The sequence below is a fragment of the Pseudorasbora parva genome, chromosome 17, assembly GCF_024679245.1.
Source record: "Pseudorasbora parva isolate DD20220531a chromosome 17, ASM2467924v1, whole genome shotgun sequence".
NCBI classification, from domain to species: domain Eukaryota; kingdom Metazoa; phylum Chordata; class Actinopteri; order Cypriniformes; family Gobionidae; genus Pseudorasbora; species Pseudorasbora parva.
Window position 1 is genome coordinate 30445311 of NC_090188.1, and position 7597 is coordinate 30452907.

At 33.8% G+C, this 7597-nt stretch overlaps 1 long non-coding RNA gene across 1 annotated transcript; it reads right to left on the reverse strand.

Annotated features, from left to right (window-relative positions):
• Positions 1 to 1518: 1518 nt before the first annotated feature.
• Positions 1519 to 6689, reverse strand: LOC137045450 (uncharacterized). Its single transcript, XR_010898776.1, has 2 exons — positions 6634 to 6689; positions 1519 to 2536 (listed from the first exon to the last, which is right to left on the reverse strand). It is a non-coding gene; the product is annotated as an uncharacterized lncRNA (long non-coding RNA).
• Between the last annotated feature and the right edge of the window lie 908 nt (positions 6690 to 7597).

Below are 7597 nucleotides of genomic sequence, written 5' to 3' on the forward strand. Positions count from 1 at the left end.
TGTCGCTGTATTTGTCAACACTGTACTTTTTGACCGATTCCCTGTGTGAGGTATTGTCGCTGTATTTGTCAACACTGTACTTTTTGACCGATTCCCTGTGTGAGGTATTTTCGCTGTATTTCTCAACACTGTATTTTTTTACTGATTTCCGGTGTGAGATATTGTCTCTGTATTTATCTATGCTATATTTTTTTACTGTTTCTTGATGCTGTTCGTTTTTATTGTACTTTTCAGTGCTGGATGTTAATAATTTCTCTTTGTAAGTTTCCTCATCATGATATTTTTTGTTTACGTACATTTTTTTCTTCTCTTTTAAGTCATGATTACTATTATATAGCCTTCTCTTTCTATACAGTGTAAGTGGGTCAGAGTTTGCATTTAATGAATCTTGAAACCTTGAAGCTTCAAATAATGATTTACAAATGGAAGCACAGCTATGCTCTTTTCTCTTTACACATACAACAACTTCATAATGACAGCTATTAACATGTTTCAAGTAAATCCCCTTCTGTTGGCAACTATTTGAGGCTGAATTTTTAAGCCATTTGTCTTGACTGTATGTAAATATGTCTACACCAATTAAATCACTGGCTGCTTGTATTTCCACCTCTGTTGCCCAAGTTCCAACATATTTCATTCTTGAACTGTCAATGTAGTTTGCAACAGAACTGTATCCTTGTCTGAGATACTGACTGTACCTTCCTTCATTCTTGAGTATGTGTGTTACAACAGCACATCTCAGTTTTCTGTGTTCTCGTTCACTTCCACTTACAGCATAAGCTACTGATCTGAAAAAGCAGTTACCATCACCCACAATATCTTTGGTTTCACAAGGTTCAGCCATTACAACAATCTCATTTGGATGATTCTGCGCTTTTACATGTACAATGTTCAGCTTCAAGCAAATACTTTTTTGCTGCTGTACTGTTAATGGATTAAATTTAAAAGCAACACTTCCAGTTTGAGAAATAAATTCAACCTCAGCTGCATTTTTATTTCTTGGCCATTCAGAAGACTTTCCTGTGTTATCTTTTGTTTCATTCAGAAGTATTTGATCTGTACAGATAAAATCAGTCAAGGAGTGACTGCATCTTGCCATTTCTGACTTTATACCTTTCCTCACTCCTTCAACATTTTCCTCCACCACTGTATGGCACACCATTCGATCATGCTGACTGTGTTCCTCAATCACATTTGCCTCAACCCCAGTTACTTCAAATGGATGATTATATGCTTTCAAGGATGCACCAAGTCTCCTGAAATGAATGACTAAAGAGTCTATGCTGGGATGGAAAACCACTACACTCTTACCACGAGATGAAACTGTTCCATCACAGAGTCGTGAATGTGGATCAATCACTGCATACCACGAACCTTGTCTGACAGCAGCACATGTGTTTTGCCTAATGTTTACCAAACACGCATCAAACCTCTGGAATGCTTGTTTTAATGCTTCATCAAGGGACATGGCAACACCTTGCAGACCTTCTTCATATTGATTAATACCAAACAACCCAGTAAATGCAACAGAAGAATAGTTTATTGAAAAACTACAATTATTCAGTGTGTGTGTGTCAGGCAGCTCAGCAACGTCGACGTAGCCGTTCCCAGGGTCATTGATCATTCCGCCATCTCTCATGGCACTGTACAGGTCATCTCCATGAATCAGGACATCATTCAGGTCACTAACAGTCCACTGCAACACATTTTTCATCTTAGACAAGAGAATAGCAATTAAACTGTTTGCCACACATTGCTTACCAACATTGGATTTGAAACGGGGATGTCCTTGATGGAAAGAGCCTCTTATGACAGAACTCTGGGGACATACATCAGAAACAGCATTCATGGTCATATTAGCACTACTATTAGGATCAATATTTTTAGCATCAGTTATGTGATCAGATGTTAGACCAGATGTTAGACCAGATGTTAGACCAGATGTTTGACCAGATGTTAGACCAGATGTTAGACCAGATGTTAGACCAGATGTTAGACCAGATGTTAGACCAGATGTTTGACCAGATGTTTGACCAGATGTTAGACCAGATGTTAGACCAGATGTTAGACCAGATGTTTGACCAGATGTTAGACCAGATGTTAGACCAGATGTTAGACCAGATGTTAGACCAGATGTTAGACCAGATGTTAGACCAGATGTTTGACCAGATGTTTGACCAGATGTTTGACCAGATGTTAGACCAGATGTTAGACCAGATGTTAGACCAGATGTTTGACCAGATGTTAGACCAGATGTTTGACCAGATGTTAGACCAGATGTTAGACCAGATGTTTGACCAGATGCTTGAACATGTTTTTTATCCCCATTGTGATGCACACAATGTTCAGTTACTTTTGCCATTTTTTTAAAAGGTGGCAAAACCTTTTCAATATCCCCGTTGTGATGTACACAACGTTCAGTTACTTCTGCATTTTTTTTAAGAGGTTGCAGTTCCTCTTTGTAATCAGCAGCCATCCGGTCTGCCATCCTCTTCTTAGCTACCTGAGACAGCCGAGAATGCTTTGTGCGAGGCATCTATACACACACACACACACACACACACACACACAGAGAGAGAGAGAAACTGAGAAATTAAACCATGCATTTCTACATCACAATTCACAAACTCAATACAGTAACAAAATAAAGTTAAGTCTAAACATATGTAAAAGACAATAACATGAACCTACAAACTAATTATTCTTTTAAATAAACGTTCAATGGTAAAAAACATTGAAAAGTCTAAAAAGTGTAAAACAAAAGTTTACCAATCTTTTGCATGCACAAAAATAACTACATCTGAAAGCATCTGTCAACAATACTACAGACTAAACACCCTTGTTTTGATTGGTTGTATATCTAGGGGTGAAGACATGATTGTACATGCAAATACATTTACCCTATTTTTTATTTACATAGGCCTACTGCACTATATATATATATATATATATATATATATATATATATATATATATATATATATATATATATATATATATATATATATAAAAAAAACATGCAGAACATTAATTAACTTATATCATTTAATTTATTTATTAATTGAGTATATTCAATTAATAAATTCTAGCTAATTTAAACTATAATTTACATGCATCTTCAATCAGTGTGTGAATGTGTTTCTTCCCTTTTTCCGAAATAACACAATACACCAAAATAAATCTTTCACAATAATAGCAATTTTATTTCACACTAATAATAATAATAATTATCTGTACTCAGAATGACAAAAATTGTGCATGTAAACGTGTATAGCATGAGACATTATATAGCTATAGCACTTTTGAGAGTGTTTAAAGTGTTTTACTATTAAAGGAAATCCCTGCAGAGCTTTGCCTTATTAATATCATCAATGATTTTGAAAAAAAGAAATAGCTTATCTAAAAATAATATGACCGTCTCAAACAACCCAGAGTCGATAATGTTGGGCTGTTCGCATTTGAGCTGAAGCTGAAAAGAATGAACACCAGCTGATATAACAGCAGCGCTTTAGCTGTTATTAAACTCAACCAAACGCCGTCCTATATGAGATTAATCAGATATAGACAACATATAAGCTAATCATTAAACAAGTAATCTTACAACTTGATTCTGTGGAAAATGACGCGAATGCGAAATTGACCGCGCTTTGACTCTCGTTGTGGATTTCCTTTAACAGCGCGCGCTGATACACGAGGAACTAAAGCACGGAGAATACATTATATTACAATCGTGTTCTCGTTGTAATGTTGTGTATGTGACAGATTGGCGCTGCACATATTGCACTGTATTTCATGATCATTAGTGCTTCCAGGCATCAGTGCTTTAGTTTCACTTTATTTCGCGGTCTGGAAGGCGTGCTCTCTAATGCTAACAAATCAGACCTCAGTTACCGTCCAAAATGCCGCAATAACCAGTCCGATAAATATACAAATATATATTTTTTTAAGTTAGGGCGATCATCGTTTTCATGATCGATCGTCACTGTCACGTTCGAGTAGCCTAGCCTACTCGACTGTTCCCCATCCCTATACTATATGGCCTATATATATATATATATATATATATATATATATATATATATATATATATATATATATATATATATATATATATATATATATATATATATATATATAATTAAAAGTTTAACTGAAAATGTTTTTAAAAAGGCTTCTGCTCACCAATGCTACATATATAAATACAATATTTAAATACAAAATACAGCAAAAATAGTTTTACTATGAAATATTTTTACAATTTAAAATAACTTTTTCCTATTTTAATATATTTTAAAACGCTATTTATTTCTGTGATTCATAATGAATTTGTAGCATCATTAGCTGACGTCTTTAGAATTACACGATCCATCAAAAATTATTCTAATATGCCGATTTCCTGCTCAGTTTTTTTCAGGATTATTTAATGAATAGAGATATAAAGGAATATAAAGCTTTTGCAACATTATAAATGTGTATACTGTCATATCAATTTAATGCATCCCTGCTAAATAAATGTATTATTTTCTAACTAATAAATGTAGTTATTTCCAAATAATAATAATAATAATTCTAGCCAATCCAAAATATTTAAATAGAAGTACATGTTACAAAAGCATTTTATTTCAAATAAATAGCTACTGTTAGTGTAGGGGAGAGCAGGGGCGAAAGTACCATTTTTCAGAAAAACGTAATTTTAAAAGAATTTTTTTTAGACAGAGATATATATTTGCTGTGGTCAATAACTCACAAGTGTGGTCTATCAACAGCAAGTGGTATTTTGTACAAATGCAGAATGACTACAGTATAATTTCACTTTGAACATAAGACGCAGATTGTTACTTTTGACCCCATCAGTTGGAACAAAAGTAACACACAGGTGGGTCAAAAGTAACACAACAATATAAGCTAGATTGTTTTGTGTTACACTTGTTTTTATTAAATATACCTGACTATGACCTTGTTAATATGTAACTGCAAACATATTTTGTAGCTACTTTATCTTTGCAAAAAACTAATAAATGACATTTTCATTTTCAATTTTTAGTTTAATCAAATGTTTCAAATATAACCTGACAGTACAAACTTGTAGGTTTAGAATATTTTTTTGTGCAATGTTAATCTATTTGATAATTTTTTTCTTCAACAATATGAACAATATGACAATTAAATTAGCATAATATGCATTATATATATAAAAGTGGGACAAAAGTAACCACTGTTACTTTCGTCCCGACAGGAAGTCCTGACATTTAAACACGATTTACTTTTATACTGAAAAACTCTGAAAAGACAAACCTTCAGGATGTGTAACAGCAATAAATAATCTGTAGTGTGACCATTACTGTGACACATGAAACGAGAAACACAACTTGTAATTAGAAAAAAAAGTACAGTTTCAGTAATTTACTTTTCGTACTTGAAAACTATATTTCGGACCCCACCGCGGGAAATGATGACGAAACCACATGATTTTTGACAGATCCATCAAAGGTTGCGTGCTGAACGTGCTATCATAGCTTGGAATGCAAATGTAGTCAGAGCTCTGAGAAAATCGCTTTGTTACTTTCGTCCCGCGTTACTTTCGCCCCGGTTCTCCCCTAGTTCCTCAGTGACACGATATACAGCGCGCCTCCACCGCTGAAGAGCGCGTGCTGCAGTCACATTTTTTCTGAGATAAATCTTACACTTTTTTCCCTAAAACTGTAAGTCCTGTTGGCCGTTGAGAGCGGTAATCATGACAACCGGAAACAATTCCACCTGCTGAAGAGGACAGCATCGACATTTCTGATGCGGCAGACAAACTGTGTGCTCGCATGTTACAATTCTATCACCACATGCAAGATCGGGTAACGTCTCATGTAAACAGTCAACTGAATCTTTCAATCGGAATGCCACTTTAAGACCTCATGAATTTAATATTTACGCACGTGGTCTGAACTGTTCACTTAAAACATTAACGAACACATATAGACAACGCCTAGTGTCGGCATTTGACCCCTCAACTTCGATAAATTGCAAAATGCATATGATTTAAAAATCACTCGATAATTATAATCATTACGAGCACATATCGACTTATTTATCCCAGGTTATAACTAATATTTAGCCTACACCAACCATAGCCTACCCCACGTCAGTTATGTATTTTTCATCTAGTTTAATTAAAAATTAACAGCCACTCGCTGTACAGACATTGACCTCTAAATCTATAGAATTGACATTAATATAAAATAATAAAGTCTTTTAAAAAGTAAAGGTTATAATCCTTAAGGATTAGCCTACAATCAATTGAAAAAAAAAACACGTGCAGCAATAAATCATTAAATCCTAAAAAAAAAATTAAAAAAAAATGTATAGGCTATTAACTAATAAGGTAATAAGAACAATCATAACACCAAAAATGTTTCAAACAGTAAATGTATTTTTTCTAATTAAAACGCTGGCCAGATAATTAACGTACATAAATTTAATACTGGAACAAAACGGTGCCTTTATACAATTAATCACAAAATACAACCACAAAACATAGAAACAGACAAAAAACATAGCATACTGGCCTAAAAATATGCTATATGATTAATGTTAATGCACAGATGATTTCCGATTACATATACAGAAACACGCACACATTACCTCTCCAGAAAGTAGACAAAATGGCTCCCTTTCCAGGTAAAACGGAAGGACAATACAGCACGCAACCTCTAGTAGGCTATAGTGGATGACATAAATCTCATGTTTTCTAGCCCCTTGAAAGTGTACATCCCAGAAATGAATTATTAATTAATGAATTAATGAAAAAAATTCTTTAACATTACATAGCGTTTTATATATAAACCAGAACGCTTTATAAACATATATTAAACAATGGTTATTATTAAATGATTTTTATCAATGATTTGCAGTTTTAAAGGTGTAGAACATCACTTTCCATCAATGTGTGATTAACACAAACCAGTCACTCTGCACAGACGCTGAATTGAATATACAGGACACCGTTCGTTAACATCACAGTCTATGGTTAACATCAGCATTGGAGCAACCAAAAGTCCCAAATCAAACCAGGCCATCAGTTTCAAAACAGCACTAAAATAACAGAATTTACAAAAATGACTAATTCATACCAGTGATTCTGCAATCTGAATATTATATATTATGGAAGCAACATGACAAATCATCACAGAACAATAATAATATAAAATGCACAATTGTAAAGAAATGCTACAATTTTACACACACACACACACACACACACACACACACACACACACACACACACACACACACACACACACACACACACACACACACACACACACACACACACAATAAGCTAACACATAAAAAAAAACCAATTAAAATAAATAACACAAAACTTTATAAAAAGCAATAAAACATTAATTTTTTTATTAACTGTAATATCACGTGATAACACACTCAAAAACTCGGTGAATGAAGTATAATTTCTGGTTCACATACACAACGATCTTATCAGCTTAAACAAATAAAAATACTCTTAATTTACGTGTCGATTAAAAAAATATATATATCTGTATTATCCATGACGAAACACGAAATAAACGAATCAATCTCTCAAACA